Here is a 23,154-nt window from a genome sequence, read left to right as displayed (position 1 = left end):
TTCAAACTCAAGTCACTAACTCAGAGCAACCAACATAGGAGCTGGCTGCACGCTGTGGATCCCAGAAGGGACCCTGCCTTCCTTCCAACAGTCCCCTCCTAACCCCTACCATGGGGCGTTGGCCTCCATTTTCCTGTCCAGCCTTTCTAGTTCTCTCCTGAATCCTCATCCGCTTCTAAGGGGCCACAGTCCCTGGTCAGTCTCTTCCCAGTCCTTACTCAGGGCATCCGTCCTGTTTCCATTCTGCCGTAAGCAGAGGAAGCACAGACAGCCATGCCCCTGCCCCCATCTGCCGTTGATTTCCACCTGCTCCCTACCTTTAACTTGTCTACAGTGTTGACCCCTGTCAGGTACCAAGGCCGGCCTGGCCCCACAGAGAGCTCACTCCACCGTCACACTGACAAGGAGCCCTGGGACAGCAGCACAGACAGGCTCCCAGCCGCCCCTTCTGGCCACATCCCGTTGCCCACCTAGCAGGAGCTCATTTTAGATAACAGCACACCCTCACGATGCATGTGGCTAAAGGCGAGATTACAAGAGATTTTGAGGGGGCTTTCAGTGACAGGCCTGCAAAGTTGAGAATGAATTACATTTATAATACTACTCAGGCCCGAGGACATTAATTAGTAACTGAAAGAAACAGGGAAAGGTGCAGAACCACAAATCTATCAGCAACTGTCACTCCTTAACCACTTAGTGATCCATTCATCCATCCCATCAGTAAGCACAGGCTGATACCCACTTCGGGCCAGTCTCATACTGGGTTCTGGGGACATGAAAATCAAGAGGCCTGGATGGAAAGTCATGTGTGCTCTTTCCCCCGTGTTTCCACTTTATCTCGTAAAGGCCACATTTCCATCCACTTTTCCCATGCAGGGAAATGCCTTAGAGGGAACTCTGGTTCTCTCTCTCTGCCTTCTTACTCCCCGATTCCCGTGGAAGGAGGAATGTCTAATCCAACTGGTCAATTTAGATTCAGTGAAGGATACTGTACCAAAGACACAATCCTTCTTTCATTGCCCTTTGCCATCCAGGCTCTGGCACCACACATTCTCCTCCTCCTTCCTGCCTCTCCATGCTGAAACCAGCAGGGCAGGACCCCTCTCAGAAGACAAACCCACCACGCTCCCCCCTCCCCCTTCTCTACTCCCCTACTGACCTCTATGCTTGATGCAGGCAGGCCTGCAGTCCTATTTCACAAGGTTAGGAATCTGGGGTCTACAAGTCATGCTACTACTTTTCTCGTAGTTCGCTAAAGTCTGCAGATCCTAAAGTTTAAATACATAATATAACGTAACAAGTAGGAGATACCACTTGGTCCCAAGTCTAAGCCACAAGCTCCTACACAGTTTACTAGAATCTCTAGGTTTGATGGTTATTGAGTGTTTTGCAAGCATTATCAAAGTAGATAAAGGGATCCCCATTCAATAATCAGCTCTTTGTGTATATATTCTTTAATGGTCAAACTTTGAACGGGAAGAAGAATGCAGTGTTTCTTTTGCTCCAAGTCCCTAAGAAGACTTAGTTTCTACTGTCCTGAAGTTTACAGTCTAATGGTCAAAAAAAACAAAAAAGACTATAAAAATACAGTAAAAATATACCTAACCCAGCCTGAGGGAGCCATCAGTATAGGTTTTTTGGAAGTAATAAATGCAGAAAAGAGACTTACGTGATGAATAAGGTAAATGAAGGTCATGGAGCAAGAGGGGATGTAGTCCAGACAGGGGGAACTGCATTATCAAGTGTTCAGGGTTCAGTTATGGTGTGATGTGAGGGAAGAGCCATAGGTAGTTAGGGCTGGTGTGTGAGAGCTTGCATCCCGTCAGATTAAGCTCCTGAGACACTTGCACTTGCACAGGGTAAGGAGAAAGTACGTATTTTATCCTCTGATTCATATCTAAATCCCTGAGGATATACCTGGAGCATTAAGCTCTTATTATTCACCCACGATGTATTCACCTATAGTCTTGTTTGGCTCTCACATCTTGGAAAGCAGACCAGACCTGAGCTCCCTTCAATGTTCTGAGTGAGATGTAAACGCCAGTCAAGCCAGGACAATGCACTTCATATACTGGAATGGTTTTGAGCTTCCCAGCAGGTAGAGGCTCCAGGAGAAGCCTTAGGTGAAGAATAACCGTTTACAACCAGGCCTCTATCACCTTCCCTTTTGCCTACTCTCCACCCTGTCTGACTGGTCTACCTGCTTCTGTCTGATCCTCTTTAATTTAGCCGTCAAACCAGCCACACTACAAATCATACCACATCAGAATATAATGCTTCAACAGCTCCCCAATGCTGTCAGGACAAAGTCCAATTTCTTTATTATGATGTCACAGGTTGCATTCTTCCAGATGTAGACCCTGAGACAATAGTTAACATATAGAAGTGTATTAGGGGACTTCCCTGGTGGCTCAGTGGATAAGAATCTGCCTGCCAATGCAGGGGACACGGGTTCAAGCCCTGGTCCAGGAAGATCCCACATGCTGGGGAGCAACTAAGCCCGTGCACCACAACTACTGAGCCTGCACTCTAGAGCCCGAGAGCCACAACTACTGAGCCCACATGCCACAACTACTGAAGCCCACGCACCTAGAGCCTGTGCTCCACAACAAGAGAAGCCACAACAATGAGAAAACCATGCACCACAACAAAGAGTAGCCCCCGCTCGCCGCAACTAGAGAAAGCCCGCACACAGCAATGAAGACCCAATGCAGCCAAAAATAAATAAATAAATAGAAGTGTATTAGGGAGCGCCCTTGGGATCAATCCATGTGGAAGGGAAGTGGGGGAAGGAAGAATTGAAGAGAAGCTGAGAAGGTATGATGCAGTCCTAACAAAGGCCTCAGTCAACTCCAAGGGAAGCCAGATGACCTTTCAAGAGTTAAACCAAGTTGGGCAAAGGGACCAAGCCTTAATACGCACATGGCAACAAGTCTTGGATACAGACCACCCTGAGAAAGGGGGCATGACCTGGGACAAGGTAGCCTGATCCAAGGCAAATTCCTGAAAGAAGCTGATAGCTGGGGGCTGTCTGCCAGTAGTATTCCCAGCACTTGGAGGAAGAAGGCCATCAGACCTGAAAGAAGATCTGAGTGATATATCACAACAACTAGTTCTTGGCATTCAATGACTCTTATGATTTTTATGACCGACTATATTAGTTTTCGGGCTGCCATAACAAAGCACCACAGACTGGGTATCTGAAACAATGGAAATGTATTTTTTTCTAGTGCTGGATGGCTAGAAGTCTGAGATCAAGCTGTGAGAAGGGTTGACCTCTCTTCTTGGTTTATAGATGATCATCTTTTCCCTGTGTCTTCACATGGTCTTCCACATGTCTGTGTCCTAATTTCCTTTATAAGGACAATTGTCACATTGAATTAGGGCCTGCCTTAATGACCTCATCTTATCTGCGCTACCTCTTTGAAGACTGTATCTCCAAACACAGTAACATTCTGAGGTCCCAGGAGTTAGGACTTCGACACACAAATTTTGAGGAAGCACAGTTCAGCCTTTAACACCTGCTTACCTCTTATCATTTTCCACTATCAACTGTTCTCCAAACATCTCTGGTCAAATCACATCAAAAAACTGATTCTTTTTTTCCCCTGAATTTTATTTGCTTCCTTTTAAACAAGTTAAATCTCTAAGGGATGCAACCCCACATGGATTCTATGGCCAATGGCCTTAGCAGGAAGCTTGCTTCAGAATTTGGCCCAAACCAGGCTACTGTTCCATGGAAGTGGGTTATCTTTCCCTGGATGACTCTGGTTTTGCTTGGTTTGTCTCCAGAAGTCACTATTTTGTTTTCCCTAGATAAAATTTGGGTTCACTTCAGGCATAAACACTTTCAGTTTTAAGAAGAGCTGTGTGCTCCCCCTGATTTGGAAGACCTTGCTTACTGCCAGCAAAAATGCCTTGGACCACAGCCTTCCAGACGTAATTGGTGTTTTAGAAGTCATGATCCCAGCAGGTCTCCACAGGGTCCAACATGGCAAAAAGAGAGCTACTGGCTGGTTCTGGAAGATGCTGTGCTGGTCTACACCTCTATGCTTTGTCCATGCTCTGACCTCTGCCAGAAACGCTCTCCCTGCTTTGCCCAGAGAACATCTTCATCTGACCTATGTCTCCTTCAAGAGTCAGCTGATGTGCCCACTCCTCTCTGAAGCCTTCATCACAGTGTCTTGTCTCCTTATGTCCTTTTCTCTCACACTCCATGATGATAAACAGTTGCCTCAGAATCTCTAGTATGTACCAGGCATCAGTAAATGTGTGTTGTTTGCGTGGGTGGTTGATGGTTGGTGAGCTGAGTGACTTGCCAGGGATTCTATCCTGGCCTTGGCCCATATTTTCTCACCAGCTTTGACCTCAGTGTGGATGTCTTTTACATATTTGAATGCTTTCACTCTGGGTAAAGGCAAAGTGGATTTGGGCACCATATTTCCTAGTCTCTATTTGTGGTAGGCAAAATAATGGCTCTTCCAAAAATGTCCTAATCCCTGGAATATGTAAATAGGTTACATAGCAAAGGGGAATTAAGGTTGCAGTTGGAATTGAGATCGCTAATAAACTGACCTTAAAATAGAGATATTATCTTGGATTATCCAGAAGGACCCACTGTAATCCCAAAGGCTCTCAAAAGTAAAAGAGTGGCGCAGAAGGGAGAGTCAGGCGGAGAGATGGTGGAAGAATGGTCAGAGAGATGCAACACTGCTGGCTTTGAAGATGGAAAAGGGGAACCGTGAGCCGAAGAATACAGGCAACCTCTAGCAGCTGGAAAAGGCAAGGAAATGGATTCTCCCCTAGAGCCTCCACAGGGGAATGCGGCCCTGCTGACACTGTGATTTTAGCCCAATGAGACCGTGTCAGACTTCTGACAGGACGGTAGGATAGTAAATTTGTGTTGTGTTCAGTCCCTAAGCTTGTAGTAAGTTATTTCAGCAATCAGAAACTTATACACCATTCTAAACAGACCTCTTCTCATCACTGCCCTCATGCCCCAGTCCTACTTCATATATGCCAGAGAGGGATAGTTTGCATTACCAACATTTGGGAAGGTTCCTGATTCAAGGACCTGGGCCTCTGAAGACCCATGAGAAGCCATAATAGTAAACCATTTGGTGAATTTCACCAAAAAGGGATGTTCTGTGCAGACACTGTGACAGGACCTATGTGATTACACAGGATCAAATATGCTCCAGCTTGTTCACAGTCTATAGGATAGACGAGGTATGCATGTAGTGGCCAAACGAAGGTTACTAAGAGGGGCAGTTGTTCCTAACGGGGATCTGTTGGGACACAGTTACTAGAATCTCACTGTCTTCTAAAGCAACTCACTCTGAGAATTTTCCAACGGGCTGTGAGTTGGTACAATGAATTACCTAAAGGGGCGTGATCCTCCTCTCTGGACTATTTAGGACAAACCTCTGCAGAAAGTGGGACTGGCACTGAGTAATATCTAGAAGGTAGGTCATTCTTGTAGGAGAAATGGCATGGAACGGCTCGACGCTGGCAGCGCTCTGCCAGAGGTGTACCTCAGAGGTGCTAGTCTTACAAAAATGAACACGCAAGTTGACGGTAAATCTTGAAGAGGATGCAGTACAGAAACACCGGAACACAGATCATGAGCGGGAGAAAACCGGGGGAAAAGTGTCGACGAGCGAGGGCACGATCCAGACCCTGGAGGACCGATGGGGCGATAGGGAGCCATGACAGGTTCTTGAGGAGAGGAGGGTGCAGCGAGGATACAGGGTCCAGGCTGAGGGTGCTGCTGTGGGTGGGCAGAGACAAGGGAGAAGGGGGACCTTGGTAATTATCAGCTTCCACTCTGAGGCCCCATCACTGACTCTTCCTACTGTTCCTAGTGCATCGAATCTGACAGTTCGGGCGTTGTTTTTTTAATTAACATTGACAAGATTGGGAACTTCATTCACTTAATTTCCCTTAAAGTCTTTGAGGATGATGCATTGACTTTTTAAACAAAACTAAAAAGAAAAGAAAAAAAGCCTGTAAATAGATTCTCAAAACCTCCCTCTCATCCGCAGCTCACCTGACCAGACCAAGCAAATCCTGCATTTAAAGGTAAATAACGAGCGTGTAAATATTAAGCCATTTTAACTCCTCTATTAGGTGCCTGAGAGATTAATGATATTTTAACAAATAAGCTGTGACATTCTCGTAGCCTATCATCAAAATGTAGGTATGGGTCTATAAATTGAAGGATAATCATAAATAAAACAGTGATATCTACAGAGCTCTTTGCATCGCTCCTGGCGTCTTCACACTCATTTGTGTGGTTGGACTTCACAAGCATTGAGTGGAGTTGGCCTAACAGAGACTCAGAGAGCCTGAAAGCCAGGCATCAACCCAGGCAGCATCACTTTCCCCAGAACCACAGTGCCTCTTCCGTTTGAACAAATGTCACGCCATGTGCGAGAAGAAACATGACATGCAGCCCGATGATACAACATCCAAGCTCAAATGGCCGGCAAGGCCAAGACAGAATACTGACTTCCCGCAAAGCCAAAGCGGGCACGGGCCCCCTTGGAGCCCATGACCTTATTCCAGGTCTAGAAATGCTGAAATGGAAGCTGCCAGCAGAGAAAAGGCTTGGATCATCTGGAAAATGTACCTGGTGTGAAGAATGCAATTGCAGTTTCCTAAACTGTAAGGCATCACGGACTATTTCACACCTAGTTCAATCCCAGCATCCAGGATTACTGTGCAAACGCCGGCCAAGCAGATCCCACCACATCCCCTGACCAGGCCTGTTCCAGACCAGCAGAAGTAGGGGGAGGAGGGGGGTAGAGCTTTGCTGCTAGGAACTAAAGCAGTGAGCTCTGAAATGAGCTCTTAACAGCTCTCTTTCTGCTCCATCCAAAATGCCATCTCTCAGCTGGGTTAGTTGGACTGACAGGCACCCATGGCTGCAATGACCTTCGCCATGAGCGTCAACATGGCGCCCACCACGCAGGCACCACAAATGCACCCCCGCAGCCCACTGCGTGCAACCAGCACACCAGCTCTTCTGGGGAAATGGCGTTTCCCTGTCAGTTAAAAAATATATGGGATCTAGGAAAGGAGGAATCAACAGGTTTGGATGCATATGCCAGGCACAGTGCTGAGCTTTTACCGATATTTTCTCCGCGCTTTCTCGTGAACAGTGTGCCAAGTTGTTACAAAAGCCCAGGGCAAAGAAAAGGAAACTGAGGGTCCAAGAGTGTAAGCAACTCCCCCACGGCCACAGAGCGCCTCTATCATTTACAGGTTAGAAACAGCTCATTTGTGACATCCAAAGTATGCCACGATGTGGCCCCTGCCCACAAGGATAGCACAACTAGGATTTAAACCCAGGCCCACCTTTTTCCAAAACCCATGTTCCATGTATTTTTTGAAGGATCCAAAGAATAGCTGCCAAATAAACAAGTGAATACAGATATTTCTACCGCCCCACGCTGTGCTCTTAAATGATGGGATAAACAGAGAGGAAAAAGGCATTCAACTAGAACAAGGGAAAAAAAAGAACCAACTGAGATAATTGGACAAAGTTGATAAACAACCAGAGTATTCTCCATATCATTCCCCTGGATCCAGAATGCACCAGGAGGATTATTCCAAAGAAAGTGACCACATGATGTGAAATGCATCTGGGGCACCCACCGACACCTCTTGGAAAATATGGCCCCAGGGAGACTCTACATCTTGGCCTGATGAGGGAGTGTGGTAGAGACCACAGAAGCCACCCACTCCCCCAGATCAACACACACCCTGCTCAGCTGTGCTTCTCCTGTGGAAGACACTCCCCTCCGTAATAGCAGCAGTGCACTTCAAGGCTGTTCCCTCCCCTGCTCCAATTCTAACCACTGATGGCTGTGACTTGAATCCTGTGCCAGGGCTGGCCTCCAGTTAGTTACCAGACACAGAGCCTCGGCACCAGAAAGCTGAGTGCCCCCCACAAGGCTGAGTTATACACCCCACAGGAAGCTTATCAACCCTCTGAAGCCCAGAGCTGACTTGGCCAGTATGGATGGTGGTGGAGCTGGTGGGGCAGAGAGACGCTTCAGCTGTCATTTGGGAACAGGTCAACGTTTCACAGAAGACTCAGTCCCTGTTTTATCATCTTCCTCCCCACCCCAACCAGCCATAATCCTGGGGGACAGTATCATGCACGTGCACAGAGTTGACTCAGCCAACGGCCATCAGGGTGTTATGCATAGCGGTTGAGAGTGGAAAAGATCACCTACCTTCACATCCCAGCCTCCAGCAATGACGTGTTGTGGCTCCTTGATCAAGCTGCTTCTTCCCTCCGTGCCTCAGCTTCTCCTCTGTAAAATAGGGATCGTTATGAGATTTCATGAGAAAATCCACCCAAAGCATTTACGCTGTGTTTGACATGCCGGTGACCATTTTTACCTCCACATCAGCTGCCATACCCAGGATCTTAAGGTCACTCACAAAGTTTCTGGCTCTGAAATCTTAAAATCTAACATCTGACCACAGCCTATGTCTTTTCAGCTCCCTCAATCACCTGCCATCTTCTGTCTGGCCTTATCATGATGTCCGGTCTCTCGAGTGGTTCACCTTGAGCACCTCAACCTCCCTGCTCAACCCTTCTTTTCATTCCATTCTTCTTTTTAAATTTATTTATTTTATTTTTGGCTGCACTGGGTCTTTGTTGCTGCACCCGGGCTTTTCTCTAGTTGAGGCGAGCAGGGGCTACTCTTTGCTGTGGTGCACTGGCTTCTCATTGCGGTGGCTTCTCGTTGCGGAGCGCTGGCTCTAGAGCGCAGGTTCAGTAGTTGTGGCGCACGGACTTAGTTGTTCCGTGGCATGTGGGATCTTCCCAGACTAGGGCTCGAACCCGTGTCCCCTGCATTGGCAGGCGGATTCTAAACCACTGCGCCACCAGGGAAGCCCTCTTCATTCCATTCTTACGATCCATCACGTCAACCATCCTCTGGGTCCTTGCCCCTCAGTGCCTCTGTTACATGCCCCAGAAGAACCCAACCATGGGTCAAACCAAACATCTGCCCCTGGTGCTGCCCCGCTGGGCCCCTCCTCACCCTGGAGGTCATGACCCAGCCATGCTCCCATCCCAGCTGTGGCATCAACACAACTTGGTTCCCAGGCCAACCCCCTCCATCACTCTAAGGAGAGCTGCTCCACTGTTCTCAAGTCCCACAGCACAGCACCTGGCTTCCTACTTCCAAATGGTAATAGAGGGATTAAGTATAAACTCCCTCAATGTTTTGTTTCACTGCCCGCAAATTTATTTATTTATTTATTTATTTATTTATTTATTTATTTAGAATCAATTTTGTTTATTTTTGGCTGCATTGGGTCTTCGTTGCTGTGCGCAGGCTTTCTCTAGTTGCGGTGAGTGGGGGCAACTCCTTGCTGCGGTGCGCGGGCTTCTCATCGCGGTGGCTTCTCTTGTTGTGGAGCACAGGCTCTAGGCACGCGGGCTTCAGTAGCTGTGGCTCGCAGGCTCTAGGGCGCAGGCTCGGTAGTTGTGGCACATGGGCTTCAGCATTTGTGGCTCGTGGGCTCCTGAGTTCAGGCTCAGTAGTTGTGGCAAACGGGCTTAGTTGCTCTGCGGCATGTGGGATCATCCCGGACCAGGGCTCGAACCCATGTCCCGTGCATTGGCAGGTGGATTCTTAACCACTGCGCCACCAGGGAAGTCCTGCCCACAGATTTAGAAGCCCCCGCATCTCTTTTTACCATGTCCTCCTCCTTGGGGGAAGATGTGCCTGCTTCCACTTTCCTCTGTACCAAGCATCACTCACGAGTCTTGCCCATCAGTTTCCACTTCTGTATTCTGTGCTTCCAGGCTTCCCCTCACCAAAGAACCCTCCCCTCAGCATATAAATATGCCCAGGCTTCCCAAACCTTAAAAAGAAAAGAAAAATCTCCCTCAACCCTCTCTCCCCCTCCAGCCCCTTCATACAGACAAGCTTCTCCACAGAGCTGTCTACACTCTTCACTCTGCTCCTTCACCTTCGCTGCCTCTGCAGTCTGGCTTCCCAAGAAATTACTCGAAGAAGGTCAATAACAAACGTGGAGTTGCACTTGACCGCCTTCTCTTCTTTCCTTCTCCCATCTAGTAAATTAAAGTTCGATCAACTCTGACCCTGCCCGCTTAATAGCTTTTAAATCTTTCCCAACTCTCCAGCCCACTAGCAGGGGTGTGTTCTGGATTTCCAAATTTGCCCAAAGATATTTAATTCATGCACATCCCAATCCAGCCTCTACTCCAAGCTAAGAGGGAAAATAGGAATGTTACTCTCCTGACCCGCCATTCTAAAATGCTTCCCACCGCCTCTAGGGGCAAAATCTGCTCTCCTATGCGTGGTGTACCAGGATGACCTGGCAGCAGTGAACATGGCCTTCACAAGGGCTAACTGAAGCATGGTGACTGGGAAGTTAAATGGACATGAGCCCCCCTCCGTCAGGGCACACATTCATTCCCCTCTTCTGAAAACAATGCTCTTAGTAGGGGAGAAAAGTTTTTTTAAACTTTCAGAGGAAATTCATCAAATGTGGCCCAAATTGGAATACATTTATAGCATAATGGAAATGTCCTTTTCAGGAACAAATTTTATGTGGTTATTTCTTGAGACGGCTCTCCTACTACAGAAGGCACCACTTAACAGAGAATATGCTGTAAGAGGCAACTTTCTTAAGAACCGGATGTTATCTCGTGTGATATTTGCAAGTCCAGGACCAAAGTGTCCTTCTCCCTGCCCACTGCAGGCCCAACTGTTCCAATCCTCAGCCCTCAGATTCCAGCACTCTGACCTAGATAGATGCGGCAGTCATTACTATACTCCTTTCCAGAGGAGGACCCTGAAATTCTACAAGGAAAGGGATTTTCCTTGGGTCCCATGTCCAGTGTCTGTAGCAGAATTGGGACCGAAACCTGGTCTCTTGCCACTGTGGAGCGGGGTGTCGCCCATAGGACCCCAGGGTCCACACGGTCCAATATGAGAAGCCCCTTAGGAGCTGGGTCACATGTATGTCAGCACAGAGGCTGTGATGGGTACGAAGACCTCTGGACCGCTGGCAACCACACAGATGCATGATGAGGAGGAGATGGTGGAGGAGCCTCTAGAAAGAGGAGTAGGGACGGATGCCCCCAGCACAGGGAGCTCAGGATAAAGGAGGAAGCAGGACGCGCTCAGCCCCCGAGCTCAGCCCCACAGGAAATGGCTCTGCACTCCTTGCTCTGACTTAACAAGCACTGAATTCCTCTCTGAGAAAGTGTTTTCACCAGAGCATCTGGTCCCACCCTAGAACACCAAGTAGAAGGCAGTCAGATAACCACTCTGATTTTTTACCCCACCATCTTTCTACCGAGCCAGTTAATAATTCCACATCACTCCAGGTCTCTGGTGGCCCAAGCAGCTCCATGCTAAGTGACTCCCAACATCCAAGCCAATGCACAGTGCCCTGACGTGGTCGGCACAGCCTGCAGCCCAGCATGGAGACACCTACCTTGCCGACACACACACACACACACACACACACACACACACACACAGACACACACACTTTGCTTGATGTGCTTTCCCCCAGTCGTGGTCTCAGAGTCAATGAATGACCAGATTCTCCACCCAGTCACTCAACCTCAAGTTGAAGAATCAACTTCAGTCCTGCTTTCCAAGCAGCCCATAGAGCCAAGTTTGTCCAATCCTCATGAGCTGTCCCCCTGTCCCCCTGTCCCCACCCTCCCTACCTGGGCCCAGGACCTCCTCATCCCTCATCTGGATCATGTCTCCCCAATACCCCCCGACCCCCATCTGCCCCTCCTCATAACCACTCCAGGCCTTTGGAGAGGCCTCTCTAAGACAAACTATAACCACAGAACCCCTCTGCTTAACCTCCTTCAGTTCCATTGTCCACAGTAAATCCCAGGCCCCCCATTATTTACAACCCTGAATCCCAACCCTTCAGCATGCTAACCACCAAAGGCCAATCATTCATTAATTCATCTACTCAACAAACATTCATTGAGTATCTACTCCATGACGGGCACTGTTCTAGGCACTTGGGATAAATCAGAAACAATGACTCCTGCCTCCATGGAGCTTACATTCTAGGTGATGGAGAAAACGTAAGTAATAATCATAATAAATGTGTAAATTACTGTGTAATTTAGGAGGTGGTAAGTGCTGTGGAAAAAAGAAGATGTTGGATGAAGAAAGGAAGTCTAGAGTGCGGGAGGAGTGACAAGTGTCAACTGGGTGGTCAGAATCACCCTAACTGAGAAAAGGACATTGGAGCAAAGACTTGAAGCAGGCAAGGTTGTGAGTCTCAAGGATATCCAGAGGAAGAGCAGGCCAGGCAGTGGGAGGAGCCAGTGCAAAGGCCCTGAGATGTGTTGGGGAAACAGCACGGAGGCCAGTGTGGGCAAAAGAAACTGAACAAGAGGGAGAGGAGGGGGAGATGCCATCAGAGAGGATAAGGAGGCCAGACTATGCTCCTCTGTCAGTCCCTGCCCTGCACCTCACGAGTCTTTTCTCTGAAATGTCACTGTCGCAATTCCCCAAGCAAACCGGGTGCTCTCGTGCATCAGTGCTGTGTCTGTGTTCTGGTGCCATACTTGACTGACCACCAACCCTCCTGACCACCCTCCCAGTGCTCTGACCAGCTCATTTCCTCTGCTCCCATTTTCCTTGACCATAAAGCCAACATAGCACAAAACACACTGAAATGCAATTACCCAACTCCCTGTCTACATAACCCACTGGACTGAGCTCTTTCAGGATAGGATTCCTAACACCCCTTTCCTCTCGTTTTCCCTAGGAAGCACCACGTGGCTGGCTACAGAGCGGATGGACGGAGAGAGTCCGCAGCAGAAGGGTAGGAGAAAGATAAGTTGGAAAATACTGCTTTGCCTGAAAATTGAGATTATCTTGGTCGGATACACACTTAACCTCTTTGAAACTCAGTTTCCCTATCTATAAGATAAATATGACAATCTTGGCTCCACCTACCTTCCAGAGTTATTCTGTGAGTTAAAAAGAGAATGGATAGGACACGCCTTACAGAGTGGGACTAACCAAGTGCAAAGGGTCATCATTATCGTTCCAGGTGTTATCTAGAACATCCTTTGTGTGAGATAAATATGCCTCTGGTTCCAATCACATCCCAGTTGTGTGCCCTTGGTTCCAGTAGAGGCCACGCTTATCCTGTAGAAGGATTATCTTGTGTCCAATGTGATTTGTTTGCAAAATGGAGCAAGGGGAGCCTGACTCCCCGTGGAGAAGAGCCCTCTGGGTGACGTATTAGGAGGGTCCTTCTACTGACCCATTCACAGTTCTGTCCAGCCAGGTCCAGGCGGCACTGACTGTCTGAGCCACACCTGCTGTGGGAATACCAAAGACCCCTCTCCCAACTCAATGCTACCCCCCTCAAATTGTCAAAAAGGCATCGTGTGATAGATAGAGCTCCCACATGCCACAAGGCAAGTGTTTAAATCTTTTATAAGACAGTCAATGGCCTTTATAAACCCTCAGACAAGAATTACACTTTGTCTGAGATGGGGCTGAAAGTCAATGGGAAATTGATCCTGTCTAGCTAGTGCTGTTTCAAGAAGACTTGCTGGCTGCCTTTCGGGACCAAACATGCCATCTCCCGTGTGCCCCCAGGGCCCGGCCCGTCACATGCTGAGAATACTGAGCTACTGGGGCCCATTTCTGGCCAGAGGCCCAGGCAGCTGTAAGCTCCTACCACAGGAGGACCCCAGAGGGCATCAACTAGCATCAGGGATGGTTATGAAGCGTGTTCACCTTCCCAGGAATGGATGCCAGGACCACTCTGATGCCACTGCCTGCACCCTAGGCGGGAAGCCGAAGGATGATAAACGGCCATTGATCTGGCAGCAACCATCAGGGTCAAGGGACACCTACAATTACTCTTCTCTGCTAATGACCCCATTAGCCACTGGATCAAATACAGTTGGAGTCTGTAACGACGCTGTGGTTATTTCTCTGCCAAAAGCCATCAGCCTGACCCATACTGTCTGCCAGGGGATGCCAAAGTGGGTAGCAAAGACCCCCTGTTTGGGATAAGGGGATCCCAAGGGCCCTGGGTTGCCCACTCTGGTCACACCAAGGATGGCTCCTATGTCAGGTGAGTGGATGGACTTTGGCAGGTAAGTCAAACAGCCCCCATCCAGAGAGGTGGTGGGGAGCAGTGGGAAAAGCACCCACTTTAGAGTCAGGCCGACCTGGAGTTTGAAACCTGGTTTGGCTACTTCCTAACCATGTGACCTCACAGAAATCTTGACCTGCCCCGGGGGCCACCTGCTTCGTGTGAAACCTGGGGATGGTGACGATTCTGCCTCAGGGAGCGGCCGTGACAATGAAATGTGACAGCACACGCCGCGTGCAGGGCACAGAGCAGGCACTCAATGGCTCTCAGCTCTGCTCATCAGCCAGGAACCCAGAATTGAGAAAGCAGGAAGAGCCTTCTCCCGGAAGCAGACAGCCCGGCATCAAGCAATGACCATGGCAACTCAGCCTTAAGCACTGACCTGGCGCCAGGTACTGAAGCCAGTGCTTGCCTTACATCTCCATCCTTCCTTGTCCCAATTTTACCGGTAAGAACACTGGATCCCAAGGAGTTTCAAGAGGTCAATTCAGGGACTTCCCTGGTGGTCCAGTGGTAAAGAATCCGCCTTACAATGCAGGGGACTCGGGTTCGATCCCTGATCAGGGACCTAAGATCCCACATGCTGTAGGGCAACTAAGCCCGCGCGCCACAACTACTGAGCCTGCGAGCCTCAGCGAGAGAGCCCTCATGCCGCAAACTACAGAGCCCACCCGCCCTGGAGCCCTCGCGCCACAACTAGAGAAGACCGTGTGCCGCAAGGAAGAGTCCACACGCACGCCCCAACGAAAGATCCCGCATGCCTCAATGAAGATCCCGTGTGCCACAACTAAGACCCGACGCAGCCAAAAAAAAAAAATGTTTTTAATTTAAAAATTTTTTTAAACAATTTTTTTAATTAAAAAAATTTTTTTAATTAAAAAATTTTTAAGAAAAAAAATATTTTTTAATTAAAAAAAAAGAGGTCAATCCATCCAACAAGAACAAACACGAAGGTTAGGTATATTGCAGGGCTATCCACACCAGACACCCTCCAAGGGACCAAGCTACCCGGGTGAGCAAGACAGACGCTGCTCCAAGGTCAGGCTTAGGGCAAAGCCTAGACTAAAATCAAGACCTCCTGCTGTCAAGGGCTGGACCCTTCTCTGTCCTCTGCCGTTTGTCCCAGTAGGAAGCACTCCAGAGAATCATTTCCAGCCACCTCTAAGTGTCCTTTAAATTCCTCCAGACTCGACAGCTTGTTTTACAGATGAGGTCGTGTTTCCCAAGGCCTCAAAGTGAGTGGGGAAAGGAGCTGAAATCTTGAAATGAGACTGATAGAATTTCAGGTCAGGGTTGCTTCCTTCACAGGCTGCTCATTTTCTGGAATACTGCACTTTATCCGCCCCCAACCCAACCCCACCACCCAGCCAGATCCGTAGGAATCCAGCAACCCACCACGCGCCATGGACCATGGGAGGTAGGTGGGCGGTGAGGGTCTCTGTGCCCCTGAACTATTCAGAAAGACCTGCAGAGCCCACCAGGGAAGCTGCCTCATCGGGCTCAGGTAAAGGCTTGGAAGGGAGCAGCACGCCACCATCTCTGCTCCTCTGTTTGGTTAAGTAACACCATTGGTACTAGATGGTCAGGTGTCTTTGAACTGAAAGGAGCTTTATTCGAAAACCCTTCAGGGTGCCAGAGAAACAGTCTTTTCCACATCAGCAGTCTACCCAAGGCAGGCTTGGCAAAGAAGAACAAATATCACGGGCTGCTAAAGAGGGGTGGGAGCCGGGAGCAGTGCGGGGTGGGATTATTAAGGATGAGGTTAGGCAGAAGAGGACAGCGAAGAAGAGCCTCCCTGTTGTCAGACAGAGTCACAAATAAACACTTGCCAGCAGTTGGAAACTTAGCTCTTAAACCCTGCCAAGCGACAAATACCTGGTACGGCCAGAAAGGGTATGTTGTCTGACGGGATGACACAGCACAGATTCAGGCCAAGAGCCACTTAGGTGTTCATATAAGCACATGGTGCGAGAGGCCTGGAGCTCAGCCTCAGTCCTTCCTATCCGGAAAATGGGCATAAAGCAAAGACCCAAGTGCTTAGAGGTGATGTTTCCACGCTGCCATAAAATTGAAAAGCCCAGCATACATACCTCTTCTTATTTATCATACAAGTATTGAGCACCAACTACATACCAGCACCATGCCAGGTGCTGGGGACTCAGCTATGCATGGGACAGGCTTGCTCCCTGCCTTCATGGAATTTGAAATTTATCATGGAAAACAAACTTGGAAGGATGCAGTTATAAGAGGAATGGTGGTGGTGGCCTGTTGTGCCCATGAGGCCAAGAGAGGAGGTGATAGGGACTCTGGAGATGGCAGTGGAGCATCTGAGGGAGTGGAGAAGTGAGCAGCGTGGCAAGGAGGTTGCTCTCAAATGATTCAGAAAATGAATAACGATAACTGGTGTGTATATATGCACGCATGCATACACACATACAGGGGGAGAGTAAGACCAAGAGAGAGAAAGAAAGGCCAACTGATGGAACAAATTAGGTAGAAATGTTAAAGATTTAGGGCTCTAATGAAGTCTGAAATTATTTTTTTAAAGAATATAAGAACACGTGCTATATTAATTCTATCTTGCAAATTACAAAATTATACTCATATAGTATGATACCCGTATTATACACACAACCCACCATGTATGCATACATATGTGAAGAATATAAAGGAAATACACAAATATCTTCCTCACGGTTATCTCTGGATGGTCAAATTATGGGAAAATTTTGCCTATTTTTAATGTTTCTCTGTACGATCCAAAATTTCTTCCATGAACATACACTGTCCAGTGCTTTACAACTGGAACCTAGAATGGTGCTACATGGTGGTCCTGTTCATGGGGCAGGCCTCTCGCATCTGCGTAATGCAGCTTATGGCCTCTCCCTCAGAGCATCATTAAAACTCAAAAGACATTTAGGATACAGACATGCTTTTTAACCTGTGAAGTGCTTACACATGAGAGGTAATATGAATACACAGGTAAAGAAATCATCAACGCTCTAATAATTAATTAATAACTACCAGTCACTGAGGCAAGCCCTTTACCATCTTTAACTTATTCAATTCTCAAAACCGTTACAAGTATACCCATTTTACAGATGAGGAAACTAATGCACAGAAACACTAAGGATCATCTGTCTAAAGTCATCCCTAAACGTGATGGAATCAGGGTTCATACTTGGGGCTGACCATAAAACACATGACCAGTTCACCTCTACCACCGCGATGATGCCTGTCTTCCCTCTGGGGAGGGCCGTTCCCCTAATCCTGAGTTGCCTTCCAGCCAGAACAAGTGGACTCTATTCTGAAGCATTTCGGTCTCAGTGACAGCTGCTTCGCCAGGCTTTTCCCCACCAAGAAGGTGACTTCTGGGCATCTTTTTTCTTGCCCTCTCTGCCTCCCAGCTTTCCTCTCCAGCTCTAACAGTGCCCTTTAGTAAATGTCCCTCCACCTCAAGGCTGCTCTTGGCAGCCACGATGACCCACAATTAACCAAATAAAACTAATGAGGTGGAGGAGGAAACACCCCAGTGAGAGCACCCCTGAGCCTGGCATTCCACTCTGACGACTCTTTTTTTTTTTTTTTTTAAATGGGAATTATTTATTTATTTATTTATTTATTTATGGCTGTGTTGGGTCTTCGTTTCTGTGTGAAGGCATTCTCTAGTTGCAGCAAGTGGGGGCCACTCTTCATCGCGGTGCGCGGGCCTCTCACCATCGCAGCACCATCGCGGCCTCTCTTGTTGCGGAGCACAGGCTCCAGATGCGCAGGCTCAGTAGTTGTGGCCCACGGGCCTAGCTGCTCCGCGGCGTGTGGGATCTTCCCAGACCAGGGCTTGAACTCATGTCCCCTGCATTAGCAGGCAGACTCTCAACCACTGCGCCACCAGGGAAGCCCCACTCTGATGACTCTTGAGACAAGGCCACTTGGAGGAAGTCCAGTTGGGTCTGAGGAAGCCAGCTGTGTGAATAGTCACTTCTTCCAGAACCAGCAACATGCAGTTTCCCCAGGGATCACTAATGAAGTCGCTTTCTCACTTTTTTTTAATGTGTTTTTATTAAAAACACAAAAAAACAAAACAAAAAAACCTTCAGAGACTGCACATGAAATGAAAAAAGACACTCATTTCCACCTATTAAAGTTACCTCATTTCCTCCAGAAGGAGATCTTCCCTTTGACTTTTGCAATTAGGGTCACAGTGTGAACACTCAAAGTACAAGAAAAAGATTCATACGTTTTCTGAAATGAAGAATTCTAGTGTGACTCTCTTAGCTAAGCCTCAGTGTTTTGATTCTGTGGTCTCTTTTGTTGAAATTGAGGTGAGAGGCAAACAAAAATACCCCGAGAATTAGGATCAGATCACGTCAGTGCTGCTAGGACGTGAAAGGCAACAGAATCCGACAAGGTCATTTGCAAAAAGAGAAACTGAGTCCTGTACAGTTGATGCATCTTATTCATTGTCACACAGCCACTTTGTGGCCCAGCTGGGACTTAAAGTCCTTAACCCTGATTAATCAGGATTCAGAATACCTCAGCCTAAAATCACTTACATAGAAGGATTTGCAGCCACTAGATTGTAAGCTCATTGAGGGCAGATGTGTGCATCCTCCAAGCACTTAGCCTATAGTTGGCACTTGTAGGTATCTAGTAGGCATTTTTTAGGCAAAGAAACTAATGATTTCCAATATTTAGCGGAATTCTAAAAACATCTATAAAATATCTATTTTAAAACGTTTTTATTCGCATTTAAAACAAATTTCTATATGGCTAAGCCCAGACAGGTCCTGTGTATGTATTTACTAAACAAAAGATGACTAGTGCTGTGATAATTAATCAGTTGGCATTGACTAAAGCTCTGAATGAAATGAAGCATGAACCTTTTGAGAAAGCAATTGAAAACCATCACACATGCCATGAATCATCTCTTGAATGCACACTTATTCAATCAGAATTCATAACTTTGATATTTTATCTAACAGGTTTGTTACCCTTTCGAGCCTCTATTGGTGGATAAAAAAGACAGATGTTTCCGGAGCTAAATTGGAGGAGGGATGGGGGAGGAAGAAACCAGCCAGACATCAATTAAAGAGAGCAGGCAGCAAAACGCCATTACCCAATGTTTGGGTTTTTTCTATCACCTTGAGATGAAATTCGAAAAAACCTTTGCAAGTGAATAGGCACAGAAACAGGATGCTATACTAAGGTTTCTGGGGTCTGCCTGATAGCAGGCAGATGCTGTGATAGTTCAAGAGGCAGAGATCAAGGACTTCCCTGGTGGTGCAGTGGATAGGACTCCACACTCCCAGTGCAGGGGGCCCGGGTTCGGTCCCTGGTCAGGGGACTAGATCCCACATGCATGTCGCAACTAAGAGTCCGCATGCCACAACTAAGAAGACTGCCAGTTGCAACTAAGGGGCCCACATGCCACAACTAAGGAGCCCGCCTGCTGCAACTAAGACCCGGCACAACCAAATAAATAAATAAAAATTAAAAAAAAAAAAAAAAAAAAGAGGCAGAGAACAGTTTGGGGGCTGCAGATTTGACTGTCATTAAGAGAAGCTTCAGTCAAACAAGAGTCAGACTAATGCCAAACCTTATTTTTACTTCCTGAGGGTGTCAGAGGGCTGGAGGGGAATCAGAATCCTCTCCCATTTTCAGGCTCTTCAAAGGCACCTGCTCCTCTTAGTTGAAGCAAATATATATCACATCAATGTCACATCCAACGACTATTGTCCCAGGCACCTCTTTGGGTGATTAAATGAAAGTGGATTGGGAAGCGTGTGAAGATGTTTAGCTCTTTTGACTGCTGGCGGCAGTAAATTGGCGGATCAAGGTGACATGGTCCCCCATGGCTCACAATTGCAACACTTCTTAGAGTCTCATATTCATAAAAGCAGACCTGGAATCCTTACAGGCAGCCCTCTTGTGCTGAAAGTAAAGGAGAACTTCCCTTTTAACTGCTTTGACACAATGTGGCCATTCTCCTCTAAAGCCTTTCAAGCCCACCCTTTTGCCAGCCAGAATCATGGTCCAGCTGCTGACTGGCATTCCCCTGGAATGTTCTGGCACTTTCCTTGCACAGAACAACGCCCATCTAAATAATAACTTTTCTCCATTGTAATCTGATTAGATTCCTGTAACTGCAGCAGTAGAACAATCCCAAGAGTGAACTTGAACATGGACACCTTTAGAGGAAAATAACCATCTCAGTCATACACAGTAGCAGTGGCTTCTCCCTTTCATCTATGTTAAACAAAGGACATTCAATTCCAAAATCAAAGTAGAAGAAAATGTCCACGATTTGAGGAAGGCAAAAAAATGCCATTGCATACAACGAACACAGGATGCCGAGCTCTCTTATTTCTGTTTAAGAAAACTGGGAACTAGGTGTTCTATGGGACACAGGGAGCCCACAATTGAGATCAACTCCTTGTGCTCCGATGGCATTGGGGCTGGGGAGGAGCCACAAGTGACAACGACATTTCTCCAGCTCAGTGGTTCCCCAACTGAAGTGGGCATCACAACCACCTGGAGGGCTTGATAAACCGCAGACTGCTGGGCCCCACCCGCAGAGCTTCTGACTCAGGAGATCTGGGGCGGGTCCCAAGAATTTGTTTCTAACAAGCTCCTGGGGGATGCTGATGTCGGTGACCCAGGCACTACAGTTTGAGAACCATGGCTCTGAGCAAAGCCTCACTGGCAAAATCATGCTACTTTCTACAAGGCAAGACAGATGAGATGGACCAAGCCCTCCAGTCTATGTTCTCATCTTGTTTTCAGGCCTCCAAATAAACAGTTTTGCTGTACAGTTGACCCTTGAGCAACATGGGTTTGAACTGCATGGACCCACTTATACGCGGATATTTTTCAATAGTGAATACTATAGCGCTACACGGCGATCCTTGGTTGGTTGATTCTACAGATTCGGAACCACAGATACAGAGGAACTGCGTATACAGAGGGCTGACTATGAGTTATACTTGGATTTTGGACTATGTGGACGGTTGGTACCCTTGACCCCTGTGTCATTCAAAGGTCAACTACATATTTTTTTTTACTTCTCCTTTGTTATTTGCAGTAATATACCAGCCCTTGAGTTTATTAATAACTGCAGTTAAGATAGAGATTCATCCTCACGGCATTGCTCTTCTTAGAATCACTAACCTAGGACGGGGAAAGGCACTCAGAGGTCTCCCAGACTCACCACAGCACTGGGGCCCACAGGAAACCAAGATCAGAGAGGCTGAGACACTTGCCTGAAGCCACAAAGCAGTGACGGAACTAAAACCCAAGGTTGTTGACACCCAACTCAAGTCCTTCCCTCTAACTCAGCCCAACCACTCCCCTGACGTCTCTGTTTAAAAACACGTGGCTGGGCTTCCCTGGTGGCACAGTGGTTGGGAATCCGCCTGCCAATGCAGGGGACACGGGTTTGATCCCTGGTCCAGGAAGATCCCACATGCCACAGAGCAACTAAGCCCGTGTGCCATAACTACTGAGCCTGCGCTCTAGAGCCCTCGAGCCACAACTCCTGAAGGCCGCGCACCTAGAGGCCGTGCTCTGCAACAAGAGAAGCCAACGCAATGAGAAGCCCATGCACCGCAAGGAAGACCCAACACAGCCAAAAATAAATAAATTTATTAAAAAAAAAACAAACGTGGCTGATTCCAGCAGAGGATTTTCCACTTACCAGACTGCGCCTTCCTGGACCAGTGGTTCTCAACCCTGGTTGGCTGCACTTTAGAATCCTCTGGGGAGCTAAAAAACTATAACAACGGCAGGCCCCACTTCAGAGATTTTGATTCAACTGCTCTGGGATGGAGCCCAGGCATAGAGTGTCTTTATAGCTCCCCTGGTAATTCTAACGTGTACTTGAGCTTGAGAACTGCTACCTAGACTGTGGGATTCTCAAAGGCAGAATATCTGCTCCCCACACACATCTTCTCAAATGTGCAGGCATATGAATGGACCCCCCCCTTTCAGTAACGAGGCCCTAGGAGATTCTTAGTAAACACATGAAACCCCAGACCAGCATCTGCTACATCACCTGGAAACAAGTTAGAAATGTATAACCCTCAGCTCCCATCCCAGAGGAAGTGATTCAGAGACCATGGAGGTGGGGCCCAGCAATCTGTGTTTTAGCAAGCCCACCAGAATCTTGGATGCTACTGACATAAGTGACCACTGAGGACTTCTAGAGGAGAGGAATTAAAAACTGGATGGAAAAATTTAGTTAGGAAGATAAAACTAAAATTAGAGTCTATTCGAGAACAATGACACGTTGCCCAGAAAGGCGGGGGTGGGTAATGATTGTGGTAGGAGTTCAGGGCATGTGGGGATGGGGGGAGTCTAGCTCCACTGGAACAGGTGCTATGTGAAGGGAGGGGTGGAGACAAGGATGGAGAAGTCACTGGGGCCCTGATGGCAGACATGGGGATGCGGGTTAACCGTCTGTCTGAGAGAAGGGGGTGGGAACAGGAACCACTGCACAGGAGGGCAGAGGCCATCACCAAGCGCGCAGGGCACGGCACTTCCCTTGATTGTCATGAGAATGCTGCAGGTGAAACACTGCAGGTGAGTGAAGCAGGCAACCAACATGGGATCTTGGGGAACATATGGACTTAGATACCCCCCAGATCCTGGCTTTGTGGCATACTAGACATGAGTCCTTGAGCAAAGGACTGAAGTTCTCTGGACTCCAAGTTCATCGTCTCTGAGATGAGCACAATAGCTACTTAGCAAGGCTGCTATCAAGTTGTAGGCTATGGAAGCAGCTAGCGCAGTGCCTGGAAAGTGGGCCTTCCTCCAACACGATAGCTGGATTTAGTGTTTCAGATGAGGAAGCATGGCCCAAACTCACTGTCCTTACCATAAAGGGAACTAGAGAGGTGAATAATTCACTAAATCACAAGGGAGGAAGGGCCCTTTCAGCGGGGAAAGTACAGGTGGAGGGTTGTCTCAGCATCCTTTCTGACCTGGGTGTTGAGTTCCCAG

General features: G+C 47.8%; 1 protein-coding gene across 1 annotated transcript in view; it reads right to left on the bottom strand.

Annotated features, from left to right (window-relative positions):
- The window catches only part of LOC309617191 (uncharacterized protein), a 661,226-nt gene that overhangs the window by 333,964 nt on the left and 304,108 nt on the right, over positions 1 to 23,154 (bottom strand). Inside the window, exon 5 of the mRNA XM_082369112.1 lies at positions 8,244 to 8,324. The gene's annotated coding sequence lies outside the window, so the exon portion shown is untranslated. The remainder of the gene's footprint in view (positions 1 to 8,243; positions 8,325 to 23,154) is intronic.

This window comes from Balaenoptera borealis, assembly GCF_965194805.1.
Source record: "Balaenoptera borealis genome assembly, chromosome: 19".
NCBI lineage: Eukaryota > Metazoa > Chordata > Mammalia > Artiodactyla > Balaenopteridae > Balaenoptera > Balaenoptera borealis.
Note: the sequence above shows the minus strand (reverse complement) of the source record. Positions and strands in the feature narration are given on the sequence as shown.